The sequence below is a fragment of the Saccoglossus kowalevskii genome, chromosome 4 (genome assembly GCF_978046115.1).
Source record: "Saccoglossus kowalevskii chromosome 4, keSacKowa6.1, whole genome shotgun sequence".
NCBI lineage: Eukaryota > Metazoa > Hemichordata > Enteropneusta > Harrimaniidae > Saccoglossus > Saccoglossus kowalevskii.
Window position 1 is genome coordinate 19,061,353 of NC_140644.1, and position 13,836 is coordinate 19,075,188.

At 42.8% G+C, this 13,836-nt stretch overlaps 15 non-coding genes across 15 annotated transcripts; all 15 read right to left on the bottom strand.

Moving 5' to 3' along the window:
• Window positions 1–60: 60 nt before the first annotated feature.
• Window positions 61–251, bottom strand: LOC146746745 (U2 spliceosomal RNA). The gene has a single exon (XR_014929268.1). It is a non-coding gene; the product is annotated as a U2 spliceosomal RNA (small nuclear RNA).
• A 403-nt stretch (window positions 252–654) lies between these two features.
• Window positions 655–845, bottom strand: LOC146746746 (U2 spliceosomal RNA). Its single transcript, XR_014929341.1, has one exon. It is a non-coding gene; the product is annotated as a U2 spliceosomal RNA (small nuclear RNA).
• Window positions 846–1,248: 403 nt separating this feature from the next.
• Window positions 1,249–1,439, bottom strand: LOC146746747 (U2 spliceosomal RNA). Its single transcript, XR_014929346.1, has one exon. It is a non-coding gene; the product is annotated as a U2 spliceosomal RNA (small nuclear RNA).
• A 403-nt stretch (window positions 1,440–1,842) lies between these two features.
• LOC146746748 (U2 spliceosomal RNA) lies at window positions 1,843–2,033 on the bottom strand. Its single transcript, XR_014929269.1, has one exon. It is a non-coding gene; the product is annotated as a U2 spliceosomal RNA (small nuclear RNA).
• Window positions 2,034–2,436: 403 nt separating this feature from the next.
• LOC146746749 (U2 spliceosomal RNA) lies at window positions 2,437–2,627 on the bottom strand. The gene has a single exon (XR_014929270.1). It is a non-coding gene; the product is annotated as a U2 spliceosomal RNA (small nuclear RNA).
• Window positions 2,628–3,030: 403 nt separating this feature from the next.
• On the bottom strand, window positions 3,031–3,221 carry LOC146746750 (U2 spliceosomal RNA). The gene has a single exon (XR_014929271.1). It is a non-coding gene; the product is annotated as a U2 spliceosomal RNA (small nuclear RNA).
• A 403-nt stretch (window positions 3,222–3,624) lies between these two features.
• Window positions 3,625–3,812, bottom strand: LOC146746751 (U2 spliceosomal RNA). Its single transcript, XR_014929352.1, has one exon. It is a non-coding gene; the product is annotated as a U2 spliceosomal RNA (small nuclear RNA).
• Window positions 3,813–9,483: 5,671 nt separating this feature from the next.
• On the bottom strand, window positions 9,484–9,674 carry LOC146746752 (U2 spliceosomal RNA). The gene has a single exon (XR_014929272.1). It is a non-coding gene; the product is annotated as a U2 spliceosomal RNA (small nuclear RNA).
• Window positions 9,675–10,077: 403 nt separating this feature from the next.
• Window positions 10,078–10,268, bottom strand: LOC146746753 (U2 spliceosomal RNA). The gene has a single exon (XR_014929273.1). It is a non-coding gene; the product is annotated as a U2 spliceosomal RNA (small nuclear RNA).
• A 403-nt stretch (window positions 10,269–10,671) lies between these two features.
• LOC146746754 (U2 spliceosomal RNA) lies at window positions 10,672–10,862 on the bottom strand. The gene has a single exon (XR_014929274.1). It is a non-coding gene; the product is annotated as a U2 spliceosomal RNA (small nuclear RNA).
• Window positions 10,863–11,265: 403 nt separating this feature from the next.
• LOC146746755 (U2 spliceosomal RNA) lies at window positions 11,266–11,456 on the bottom strand. The gene has a single exon (XR_014929275.1). It is a non-coding gene; the product is annotated as a U2 spliceosomal RNA (small nuclear RNA).
• A 403-nt stretch (window positions 11,457–11,859) lies between these two features.
• LOC146746756 (U2 spliceosomal RNA) lies at window positions 11,860–12,050 on the bottom strand. The gene has a single exon (XR_014929276.1). It is a non-coding gene; the product is annotated as a U2 spliceosomal RNA (small nuclear RNA).
• A 403-nt stretch (window positions 12,051–12,453) lies between these two features.
• Window positions 12,454–12,644, bottom strand: LOC146746757 (U2 spliceosomal RNA). Its single transcript, XR_014929277.1, has one exon. It is a non-coding gene; the product is annotated as a U2 spliceosomal RNA (small nuclear RNA).
• A 403-nt stretch (window positions 12,645–13,047) lies between these two features.
• On the bottom strand, window positions 13,048–13,238 carry LOC146746758 (U2 spliceosomal RNA). Its single transcript, XR_014929278.1, has one exon. It is a non-coding gene; the product is annotated as a U2 spliceosomal RNA (small nuclear RNA).
• Window positions 13,239–13,641: 403 nt separating this feature from the next.
• On the bottom strand, window positions 13,642–13,832 carry LOC146746759 (U2 spliceosomal RNA). Its single transcript, XR_014929279.1, has one exon. It is a non-coding gene; the product is annotated as a U2 spliceosomal RNA (small nuclear RNA).
• Between the last annotated feature and the right edge of the window lie 4 nt (window positions 13,833–13,836).

A 13,836-nucleotide genomic window follows, 5' to 3' on the forward strand; every position in this document is an offset into this window, starting at 1 on the left:
AAATGGAGAAAACGGGTGACGCAAAGGGTTGATTTGTTTTATTCTGATATTAAATTGTATATGAGGTGGACCATTCCCAGAAATACTGCAATACTGGGTCAATCCGTGGCCAGGACGGAGCAAGCCCCTATTCCATGGCCTGTTTTCAAAAATCAGTTTAATATCGAGTTGCTCAATGAGCAACGTATCAGATATTAAGCTGATAAGAACAGATACTACACATGATCTTAGCCAAAAGGCCGAGAAGCGATAACCAGTAACGGCCATAGCACAGAGGTATATGCAGATATGCAAATAAATGGTCCAGCTCATATACGAACACGAAAATGGTAAATGTTGAAATAACAACCCGGAAATTTCGTATATTGTTTTCATGCCTAATGGCATGTTTGTTGCTATTATTTGTTACAAAGTTACTAGTCGCCTGCATACTATCTCGGCGACTTTTGTGGCAATCGAAGCTAAAGTTAAGCCAAAAATATATATTTATACGTAGCGTCAGGTGACGTAATCGATTATGCAAATTAGGACCGTCCGTCCAGCCGAAGAATAAGGGTTTTAAAAAGTTCCATTAGCGCCCACTATCGGGCATTAAAATGGAGAAAACGGGTGACGCAAAGGGTTGATTTGTTTTATTCTGATATTAAATTGTATATGAGGTGGACCATTCCCAGAAATACTGCAATACTGGGTCAATCTGTGGCCAGGACGGAGCAAGCCCCTATTCCATGGCCTGTTTTCAAAAATCAGTTTAATATCGAGTTGCTCAATGAGCAACGTATCAGATATTAAGCTGATAAGAACAGATACTACACATGATCTTAGCCAAAAGGCCGAGAAGCGATAACCAGTAACGGCCATAGCACAGAGGTATATGCAGATATGCAAATAAATGGTACAGCTCATATACGAACACGAAAATGGTAAATGTTGAAATAACAACCCGGAAATTTCGTATATTGTTTTCATGCCTAATGGCATGTTTGTTGCTATTATTTGTTACAAAGTTACTAGTCGCCTGCATACTATCTCGGCGACTTTTGTGGCAATCGAAGCTAAAGTTAAGCCAAAAATATATATTTATACGTAGCGTCAGGTGACGTAATCGATTATGCAAATTAGGACCGTTCGTCCAGCCGAAGAATAAGGGTTTTAAAAAGTTCCATTAGCGCCCACTATCGGGCATTAAAATGGAGAAAACGGGTGACGCAAAGGGTTGATTTGTTTTATTCTGATATTAAATTGTATATGAGGTGGACCATTCCCAGAAATACTGCAATACTGGGTCAATCCGTGGCCAGGACGGAGCAAGCCCCTATTCCATGGCCTGTTTTCAAAAATCAGTTTAATATCGAGTTGCTCAATGAGCAGCGTATCAGATATTAAGCTGATAAGAACAGATACTACACATGATCTTAGCCAAAAGGCCGAGAAGCGATAACCAGTAACGGCCATAGCACAGAGGTATATGCAGATATGCAAATAAATGGTCCAGCTCATATACGAACACGAAAATGGTAAATGTTGAAATAACAACCCGGAAATTTCGTATATTGTTTTCATGCCTAATGGCATGTTTGTTGCTATTATTTGTTACAAAGTTACTAGTCGCCTGCATACTATCTCGGCGACTTTTGTGGCAATCGAAGCTAAAGTTAAGCCAAAAATATATATTTATACGTAGCGTCAGGTGACGTAATCGATTATGCAAATTAGGACCGTCCGTCCAGCCGAAGAATAAGGGTTTTAAAAAGTTCCATTAGCGCCCACTATCTGGCATTAAAATGGAGAAAACGGGTGACGCAAAGGGTTGATTTGTTTTATTCTGATATTAAATTGTATATGAGGTGGACCATTCCCAGAAATACTGCAATACTGGGTCAATCCGTGGCCAGGACGGAGCAAGCCCCTATTCCATGGCCTGTTTTCAAAAATCAGTTTAATATCGAGTTGCTCAATGAGCAACGTATCAGATATTAAGCTGATAAGAACAGATACTACACATGATCTTAGCCAAAAGGCCGAGAAGCGATAACCAGTAACGGCCATAGCACAGAGGTATATGCAGATATGCAAATAAATGGTCCAGCTCATATACGAACACGAAAATGGTAAATGTTGAAATAACAACCCGGAAATTTCGTATATTGTTTTCATGCCTAATGGCATGTTTGTTGCTATTATTTGTTACAAAGTTACTAGTCGCCTGCATACTATCTCGGCGACTTTTGTGGCAATCGAAGCTAAAGTTAAGCCAAAAATATATATTTATACGTAGCGTCAGGTGACGTAATCGATTATGCAAATTAGGACCGTCCGTCCAGCCGAAGAATAAGGGTTTTAAAAAGTTCCATTAGCGCCCACTATCGGGCATTAAAATGGAGAAAACGGGTGACGCAAAGGGTTGATTTGTTTTATTCTGATATTAAATTGTATATGAGGTGGACCATTCCCAGAAATACTGCAATACTGGGTCAATCCGTGGCCAGGACGGAGCAAGCCCCTATTCCATGGCCTGTTTTCAAAAATCAGTTTAATATCGAGTTGCTCAATGAGCAACGTATCAGATATTAAGCTGATAAGAACAGATACTACACATGATCTTAGCCAAAAGGCCGAGAAGCGATAACCAGTAACGGCCATAGCACAGAGGTATATGCAGATATGCAAATAAATGGTCCAGCTCATATACGAACACGAAAATGGTAAATGTTGAAATAACAACCCGGAAATTTCGTATATTGTTTTCATGCCTAATGGCATGTTTGTTGCTATTATTTGTTACAAAGTTACTAGTCGCCTGCATACTATCTCGGCGACTTTTGTGGCAATCGAAGCTAAAGTTAAGCCAAAAATATATATTTATACGTAGCGTCAGGTGACGTAATCGATTATGCAAATTAGGACCGTCCGTCCAGCCGAAGAATAAGGGTTTTAAAAAGTTCCATTAGCGCCCACTATCGGGCATTAAAATGGAGAAAACGGGTGACGCAAAGGGTTGATTTGTTTTATTCTGATATTAAATTGTATATGAGGTGGACCATTCCCAGAAATACTGCAATACTGGGTCAATCCGTGGCCAGGACGGAGCAAGCCCCTATTCCATGGCCTGTTTTCAAAAATCAGTTTAATATCGAGTTGCTCAATGAGCAACGTATCAGATATTAAGCTGATAAGAACAGATACTACACATGATCTTAGCCAAAAGGCCGAGAAGCGATAACCAGTAACGGCCATAGCACAGAGGTATATGCAGATATGCAAATAAATGGTCCAGCTCATATACGAACACGAAAATGGTAAATGTTGAAATAACAACCCGGAAATTTCGTATATTGTTTTCATGCCTAATGGCATGTTTGTTGCTATTATTTGTTACAAAGTTACTAGTCGCCTGCATACTATCTCGGCGACTTTTGTGGCAATCGAAGCTAAAGTTAAGCCAAAAATATATATTTATACGTAGCGTCAGGTGACGTAATCGATTATGCAAATTAGGACCGTCCGTCCAGCCGAAGAATAAGGGTTTTAAAAAGTTCCATTAGCGCCCACTATCGGGCATTAAAATGGAGAAAACGGGTGACGCAAAGGGTTGATTTGTTTTATTCTGATATTAAATTGTATATGAGGTGGACCATTCCCAGAAATACTGCAATACTGGGTCAATCCGTGGCCAGGACGGAGCAAGCCCCTATTCCATGGCCTGTTTTCAAAAATCAGTTTAATATCGAGTTGCTCAATGAGCAACGTATCAGATATTAAGCTGATAAGAACAGATACTCCTTTTTGGTTTAGGGGTAACGAAATTCAACTAAATGGAACTATTTAGATCTATGTTAGTTAGGTGCCCCAAGGCAGGCCGGCCACGCCGGTTCGGAGCTCAAGGTGGTGCGATCACCCCTGCCAACACCTTTCTTGTACCATGCATTAAAAGTTTAGGTATAACGTGCTGGGCCATGGCCGTGAAAACGGCCGCGGCTGGAGTCGCTGACGGAACTGTGAGTCTCAGGGAGGTGAAGATAATGAGCCGCGAGGGTATACAATGCATGAGCATTAAAGAAGCGTTATTTGATATCCTGATGGTGAGGCTCTAACAAAGGGTTTCCAAGTAGTGAAAAAGTCAGGTCTGGAGAGGCGTTGAAATTCGGCCTTAAGACGGTGTGTTATTTCTGCCTTAATGTGCTGTAGTGTGGTCTCCGCTGGTAGATGGATATCATCATAAGCTGCTTTACATCTTGATCTCCAAATGTGAAGCTTGACAAGATTAATAAGGTAGATAGCCGGACTATTTGGAAATGAGTTGTGCGGTGTATTGGGCAAGCTGTACAGGATTAGGTTTGAATCGGCGGTACACAAGATGTTGTAGAGGCAGAAAAACCTTGAGTCTACCCACGACCACAGAAAGTCTGAGAAAGCACACTTCACGAAGATGTGTTCAATGGATTCGGGGTTGTTGCAGGCACTACGAGGACAGATTTGGGTGGAGGCGAGCCCCCACTTGTGCATATTAATGGTGGTTGGGAGTACTCTGTGTGTTGTGCGCCAGGCCAAATCAATCATCTTTTTCTCCAGAAGTGGTGAGTGTATCCTGGTCCAGATGGTTTTCCAATCAAGGTTTGCATTATGCTCCATCACACGTGGGTACGTGATTGTCTGCTTGTTCAGAAGGGTGTAGAGTTCCTTGGTGGAGGTCAATTCCCAATTGGTGTTGCTGTCGATTGTGTGGACGGTGTTCGCAAGATTGATAAGTGCGGTATACCAAGGGGGGTGGGGCGAGAAGTGCGGGGATGAATTGGACCAGATTCCGGGGATCATCTTCCTAAGAGCAGTGGCACAGTATGCCTTGAGGAAGAAACTGCTAGGATGTTTGTAGAAGCTCGCTTGAAGTGGTTTCAGCAGCATGACTTTAGATTTAAGTGACAGGTTCGTCAGGCCCCAGCCCCCTTCATTGGGAGGTAGGTAGATAACCTCACGACGCACTCTGTCCCCTCTGTTGCTCCAAAAAAAGGCAAAAATATCTGTAGTGATTGCCTTCTCCACCACTGGAGGGCAAGGGAAGAGAGGAGCAATGTAGTAGAAAAGCGGAAGAGCAATAGTGTTTAGAACAACTGTTTTCCCTGCCAGAGTAAGATGTCTGGTCTCCCAGGTGGAAAACAGCTTAGTGAGCTTGCTGTGCCGGTCTGTCCAATTCTCGGATGGCATGTCTCCATTGGATATCCATATGCCATTAATTTTGATCTTATTGTTGGTGAATTTAATCCCTGCTGGGCAGTCGACTCTTTCTCTCCATTTACCCGTCCATAAGCCCATAGACTTGTCTTTATTGAGACAAGAGCCTGAGGCAAGCTCAAATTGTCTACAGATGTTCATCAGCACGTTAATTTCAGAGGAGTTCACTATGACTGCTGTGATGTCATCGGCATATTGAAGTAGTTTAGCCGCGGGTGATGGTCCCGGCAGGCTGAAACCCCCAAACCTGGATGAGTGTCTTACAGCTGCCGCAAAGGGCTCAATGTACAGAGTGTACAGCAGAGGAGACAGTGGGCATCCTTGCCGAACGCCTCTTGACAGGGGGAATGGGGTCGCAAGAAAGCCATTGACAAGTAATTTGCTTCCGATGTCCTTGTAGAGGGTTTGAATAGCATCGATAAAGCGTGGTCCAAAATTCATCTTGTGCAGGATTCTGTGGAGAAAAGGCCACTCCACACGGTCAAAGGCTTTCTCTTGGTCAAGGGAGACAATGGCACAGGGAATGTTGCGCTGGTTGGCAAAATGAACAATGTCTCTAATCAGTTGCATGTTTTGAAGTATTGATCTGCCTGGCACCCCACAGGTTTGAAAGGGTGAGAGGAGCTTGGGAGTAACAGTCTTCAGCCTGTTGCACAGCGATTTCGAGATCAATTTGTAATCTGTGTTGAGTAGAGAAATGGGACGTTTGTTTTTGGGGCAGAGATCAGCGTTTTCTTTCCCAGGAATGGACGTGTCAACATTTTTGTTGAGCAGTGTGATTATGCCTACTCTCTGTGAGCCAGATAATTTACCCTGTTTCAGAGCCTGGTTTATAACCTGAAGAAGATCGTTTTTAATGATCTGCCAAAAGGTGAGGTAGAATTCTTTGGGTAAGCCGTCACTGCCTGGCGTTTTGTTGTCCTCCATACTCTTCAGGGAGGTAAAGAGCTCTGTCAGGGTGATGGGTTTTTCCAAGACCAGCTGTTCCTTGCTGGACAGCTGAGAAGTGATGTGGGAAAGAAAATAATCCTGTTCATCCGTGTCAAGGCTGGGAGAAGCAGTGTACAGAGATCCAAAGAATTGGGTCAGGGAGGCCTCAATTTTTTCCTGGGACCGGTGGATGTTACCCTCCATATCCTGAATTGCAGAGATGATTTTCTTTTTGCCTTGTCTGCGCTCGCGGGTGAGAAAAAATCTAGTACACTTTTCGTCTAGGTCGAACTTGCGGACACGGGCACGGATTTTCACACCTTCGAGGCGTTTCTTATTAATGTTGTTGATTTTATTTTTAATAGAAATGTGGGAACTGAGAGTCTCTTTGGAGCGGTCTCCCTGGTTTAGTTGAGTAGTGAGTTGGTCGAGTTTAAGCTGGAGAGACTGCTGTTCGGCCTTCTGCGCCCTGGCTCTGATTCTTGCGTGTTTCTGCAAGATGAATTTAACCCTACTCTTCACCATATCCCACCAATCGGCCTGGCATTGAAAGCCTGGCTGCAGTGATTGCCAAAGGGCATACTTGTCCGCGATTTCTGTATAAACTGAGCGATCCTGTAGCAAGGAAGTGTTACATTTCCATACACCCGGGCCACGAGGCAGGATATTGGGGAAGGTAATGTTCACTGAAACAGAGTCATGATCTGACAGGGAGCAGGCGTTAATAGTGGTCCGCGTGCTCATGTGGGCCGAGATGTAAAAACGGTCCAGCCGAGAGGCCACTGAGTTGTTGGAATCCCTCCAAGTGAACTGTTGTCCATTGGGGTGTTCATTTCGCCAAGAGTCAACAAGTTGGAGATCTTCAACCAGCGATTCCAGATTCCTGCTTCCTGTGTAGGAATGAGAGCTTGAATGGGAACCACCACATCTGTCCGCCGGGGACAAGAGGCAGTTGAAGTCACCCCCTAGAATAATAGGGGAGCCACCGCCAAAATATTGGTGCAAATTGTTGAAGAATATGGGTCTTTGACCGGGTGAGTTGGGACCGTAGATATTGATGAGAGTGAGGGGGGAGCCATTTACTAGGACTGAACAGGCAATGACCCTACCCTCTGTGTCTTTCATAGTATTCTTCAAACAAGCCTCAGAATGAGGTGAGAAGAGAGTTCCCACTCCCTTGCTCTTATTAGAACCTAGGCTCCAGATTGCAGTCCCTCCCCACTCAGCGGTCCATTGATTTTCTTCTTGCACATTACCGATGTGAGCCTCCTGAATGAAGATGATGTCATACTTATTCCTGCATTGCTGGAAAAACTGTGCTCTCTTAGAAGGGTCTCGCAAGCCATTGACGTTACAGGTGAGTACGGTGAGGAGAGGCATAATGACAGTGAGGTTGTGGAGAACCATACAGAGTTAATTGATGAAATAATAGTCAAAAAAGGAAGAACTCTTACCGAGGACAAATTGTGGGTGACTGTTGCAGCAGTGGGTCAACCATTCCGAAGTATTCACCGAGATCTCTTTACATTCCTTTACTGGACAGAGAATCTCCACCAGGTCAAAATTATTGTGAACCTCTTGACGATGTCTGAGCACCTCAACCCATCCAGTGAGGCGCTTTCTACAGTCAGTGCCTGACAAGGAACCACAGACGACGTCGACTTCTCCTAGTTTGAGTAGAGGGGAGTTTTTGGTTGCAGTGAAGGCTGCCAGGGTTTGCTTTTCAGGCTTCCTCTCCTTGCCATCTTGGCTACAAATTGACTCCTGGTCTGAAGAGGTGCAGAAGTCATCCTCATCAGCAGGGGGCTTCTTTCTCTTCGGCTCGTCCTCTGGGATATCTTCGCCGACTGACACTGGCCGTTTTTCTCTGTGGATCCCCTCATCACTGCCAATTGTGTTCAGGGGCTCCTTCAGTAGGTCTGAGATGTCCTCGTGATCCTCGGTTGGTGAAACTTGGCCAGCGTTGTTGTTGGTGGGAGGATCATTGGCAGGCGTGGGAAGGGACCATTTCTTGTCGATATTCGTTTTGTTGGCGAAGGATATCGGACAGAGACGGAAGTTGTGTCCGTCTTCGTTACAAATTGTGCACTTAATTTGTCTCTTACACGCCTCAGCAGTGTGTCCGAGCTCTTGACACCTGAAGCATTTTACCTCTTTACAATCTTTAGCAAAGTGTCCCTTCTGGTTGCACTTTGCGCAGATCTTTGGTTGCCCAGGGTACGACAGCCAGATGTTGCGGTTACAGACGCGAATCCTTGGTGGAATGCTGTGGCGAAGCTTGATCTTGTATTGTCGCAACCCATTGTAACATGATGGAAAGTCTGCATAAACACACTTTCTTGCCGCAACTATCTCTCCATATGGTGCCAACGCATATTGGACATAGCAGTCGTTCATGTCGTTTCCCACAAAGGAGGCAGTGACAATGACGACTTCCTCATAATTTGTTACAGAAACCATTTCAGATATAGATTCTAACTTCGGCATAAACTCTCGTCTGAGACTTATGGAGCGAAATGTAACATCATACTTTCCGGGAGCAGTTCTTTCAACTGCTTCTAAGTGGGGTTCTACTTCAACACCGGCGAGGCCAAGAAATATGAAAACCTCTTTAGGAGCAACATTTTCCGAGAATGCTAGGTTCAGCACCCTGTCTTTTCTTGCCAGTGGCCGGGAATTGGCCATGGCTGGCGGCATACTAGAACACCAGGAAACAGAGAACACAGCAGGAACTCCCTAAACCTATAGTCTGGTGACTAAGGGTAGGGGAGGATCTAAAACACTGGATGCAGCAAATGAGAAATAACAGAAATGTAACTTACGAAACTGTAGAACAGCTGCTGGAAGAGTCTCTTCAGGATACGCGCAGATTAAGTCCGATAATTACCAATTAGATCTTAGCCAAAAGGCCGAGAACCGATAACCAGTAACGGCCATAGCACAGAGGTATATGCAGATATGCAAATAAATGGTCCAGCTCATATACGAACACGAAAATGGTAAATGTTGAAATAACAACCCGGAAATTTCGTATATTGTTTTCATGCCTAATGGCATGTTTGTTGCTATTATTTGTTACAAAGTAACTAGTCGCCTGCATACTATCTCGGCGACTTTTGTGGCAATCGAAGCTAAAGTTAAGCCAAAAATATATATTTATACGTAGCGTCAGGTGACGTAATCGATTATGCAAATTAGGACCGTCCGTCCAGCCGAAGAATAAGGGTTTTAACAAGTTCCATTAGCGCCCACTATCGGGCATTAAAATGGAGAAAACGGGTGACGCAAAGGGTTGATTTGTTTTATTCTGATATTAAATTGTATATGAGGTGGACCATTCCCAGAAATACTGCAATACTGGGTCAATCCGTGGCCAGGACGGAGCAAGCCCCTATTCCATGGCCTGTTTTCAAAAATCAGTTTAATATCGAGTTGCTCAATGAGCAACGTATCAGATATTAAGCTGATAAGAACAGATACTACACATGATCTTAGCCAAAAGGCCGAGAAGCGATAACCAGTAACGGCCATAGCACAGAGGTATATGCAGATATGCAAATAAATGGTCCAGCTCATATACGAACACGAAAATGGTAAATGTTGAAATAACAACCCGGAAATTTCGTATATTGTTTTCATGCCTAATGGCATGTTTGTTGCTATTATTTGTTACAAAGTAACTAGTCGCCTGCATACTATCTCGGCGACTTTTGTGGCAATCGAAGCTAAAGTTAAGCCAAAAATATATATTTATACGTAGCGTCAGGTGACGTAATCGATTATGCAAATTAGGACCGTCCGTCCAGCCGAAGAATAAGGGTTTTAACAAGTTCCATTAGCGCCCACTATCGGGCATTAAAATGGAGAAAACGGGTGACGCAAAGGGTTGATTTGTTTTATTCTGATATTAAATTGTATATGAGGTGGACCATTCCCAGAAATACTGCAATACTGGGTCAATCCGTGGCCAGGACGGAGCAAGCCCCTATTCCATGGCCTGTTTTCAAAAATCAGTTTAATATCGAGTTGCTCAATGAGCAACGTATCAGATATTAAGCTGATAAGAACAGATACTACACATGATCTTAGCCAAAAGGCCGAGAAGCGATAACCAGTAACGGCCATAGCACAGAGGTATATGCAGATATGCAAATAAATGGTCCAGCTCATATACGAACACGAAAATGGTAAATGTTGAAATAACAACCCGGAAATTTCGTATATTGTTTTCATGCCTAATGGCATGTTTGTTGCTATTATTTGTTACAAAGTAACTAGTCGCCTGCATACTATCTCGGCGACTTTTGTGGCAATCGAAGCTAAAGTTAAGCCAAAAATATATATTTATACGTAGCGTCAGGTGACGTAATCGATTATGCAAATTAGGACCGTCCGTCCAGCCGAAGAATAAGGGTTTTAACAAGTTCCATTAGCGCCCACTATCGGGCATTAAAATGGAGAAAACGGGTGACGCAAAGGGTTGATTTGTTTTATTCTGATATTAAATTGTATATGAGGTGGACCATTCCCAGAAATACTGCAATACTGGGTCAATCCGTGGCCAGGACGGAGCAAGCCCCTATTCCATGGCCTGTTTTCAAAAATCAGTTTAATATCGAGTTGCTCAATGAGCAACGTATCAGATATTAAGCTGATAAGAACAGATACTACACATGATCTTAGCCAAAAGGCCGAGAAGCGATAACCAGTAACGGCCATAGCACAGAGGTATATGCAGATATGCAAATAAATGGTCCAGCTCATATACGAACACGAAAATGGTAAATGTTGAAATAACAACCCGGAAATTTCGTATATTGTTTTCATGCCTAATGGCATGTTTGTTGCTATTATTTGTTACAAAGTAACTAGTCGCCTGCATACTATCTCGGCGACTTTTGTGGCAATCGAAGCTAAAGTTAAGCCAAAAATATATATTTATACGTAGCGTCAGGTGACGTAATCGATTATGCAAATTAGGACCGTCCGTCCAGCCGAAGAATAAGGGTTTTAACAAGTTCCATTAGCGCCCACTATCGGGCATTAAAATGGAGAAAACGGGTGACGCAAAGGGTTGATTTGTTTTATTCTGATATTAAATTGTATATGAGGTGGACCATTCCCAGAAATACTGCAATACTGGGTCAATCCGTGGCCAGGACGGAGCAAGCCCCTATTCCATGGCCTGTTTTCAAAAATCAGTTTAATATCGAGTTGCTCAATGAGCAACGTATCAGATATTAAGCTGATAAGAACAGATACTACACATGATCTTAGCCAAAAGGCCGAGAAGCGATAACCAGTAACGGCCATAGCACAGAGGTATATGCAGATATGCAAATAAATGGTCCAGCTCATATACGAACACGAAAATGGTAAATGTTGAAATAACAACCCGGAAATTTCGTATATTGTTTTCATGCCTAATGGCATGTTTGTTGCTATTATTTGTTACAAAGTAACTAGTCGCCTGCATACTATCTCGGCGACTTTTGTGGCAATCGAAGCTAAAGTTAAGCCAAAAATATATATTTATACGTAGCGTCAGGTGACGTAATCGATTATGCAAATTAGGACCGTCCGTCCAGCCGAAGAATAAGGGTTTTAACAAGTTCCATTAGCGCCCACTATCGGGCATTAAAATGGAGAAAACGGGTGACGCAAAGGGTTGATTTGTTTTATTCTGATATTAAATTGTATATGAGGTGGACCATTCCCAGAAATACTGCAATACTGGGTCAATCCGTGGCCAGGACGGAGCAAGCCCCTATTCCATGGCCTGTTTTCAAAAATCAGTTTAATATCGAGTTGCTCAATGAGCAACGTATCAGATATTAAGCTGATAAGAACAGATACTACACATGATCTTAGCCAAAAGGCCGAGAAGCGATAACCAGTAACGGCCATAGCACAGAGGTATATGCAGATATGCAAATAAATGGTCCAGCTCATATACGAACACGAAAATGGTAAATGTTGAAATAACAACCCGGAAATTTCGTATATTGTTTTCATGCCTAATGGCATGTTTGTTGCTATTATTTGTTACAAAGTAACTAGTCGCCTGCATACTATCTCGGCGACTTTTGTGGCAATCGAAGCTAAAGTTAAGCCAAAAATATATATTTATACGTAGCGTCAGGTGACGTAATCGATTATGCAAATTAGGACCGTCCGTCCAGCCGAAGAATAAGGGTTTTAACAAGTTCCATTAGCGCCCACTATCGGGCATTAAAATGGAGAAAACGGGTGACGCAAAGGGTTGATTTGTTTTATTCTGATATTAAATTGTATATGAGGTGGACCATTCCCAGAAATACTGCAATACTGGGTCAATCCGTGGCCAGGACGGAGCAAGCCCCTATTCCATGGCCTGTTTTCAAAAATCAGTTTAATATCGAGTTGCTCAATGAGCAACGTATCAGATATTAAGCTGATAAGAACAGATACTACACATGATCTTAGCCAAAAGGCCGAGAAGCGATAACCAGTAACGGCCATAGCACAGAGGTATATGCAGATATGCAAATAAATGGTCCAGCTCATATACGAACACGAAAATGGTAAATGTTGAAATAACAACCCGGAAATTTCGTATATTGTTTTCATGCCTAATGGCATGTTTGTTGCTATTATTTGTTACAAAGTAACTAGTCGCCTGCATACTATCTCGGCGACTTTTGTGGCAATCGAAGCTAAAGTTAAGCCAAAAATATATATTTATACGTAGCGTCAGGTGACGTAATCGATTATGCAAATTAGGACCGTCCGTCCAGCCGAAGAATAAGGGTTTTAACAAGTTCCATTAGCGCCCACTATCGGGCATTAAAATGGAGAAAACGGGTGACGCAAAGGGTTGATTTGTTTTATTCTGATATTAAATTGTATATGAGGTGGACCATTCCCAGAAATACTGCAATACTGGGTCAATCCGTGGCCAGGACGGAGCAAGCCCCTATTCCATGGCCTGTTTTCAAAAATCAGTTTAATATCGAGTTGCTCAATGAGCAACGTATCAGATATTAAGCTGATAAGAACAGATACTACACATGATCTTAGCCAAAAGGCCGAGAAGCGATAACCAGTAACGGCCATAGCACAGAGGTATATGCAGATATGCAAATAAATGGTCCAGCTCATATACGAACACGAAAATGGTAAATGTTGAAATAACAACCCGGAAATTTCGTATATTGTTTTCATGCCTAATGGCATGTTTGTTGCTATTATTTGTTACAAAGTAACTAGTCGCCTGCATACTATCTCGGCGACTTTTGTGGCAATCGAAGCTAAAGTTAAGCCAAAAATATATATTTATACGTAGCGTCAGGTGACGTAATCGATTATGCAAATTAGGACCGTCCGTCCAGCCGAAGAATAAGGGTTTTAACAAGTTCCATTAGCGCCCACTATCGGGCATTAAAATGGAGAAAACGGGTGACGCAAAGGGTTGATTTGTTTTATTCTGATATTAAATTGTATATGAGGTGGACCATTCCCAGAAATACTGCAATACTGGGTCAATCCGTGGCCAGGACGGAGCAAGCCCCTATTCCATGGCCTGTTTTCAAAAATCAGTTTAATATCGAGTTGCTCAATGAGCAACGTATCAGATATTAAGCTGATAAGAACAGATACTACACATGATCTTAGCCAAAAGGCCGAGAAGCGATAACC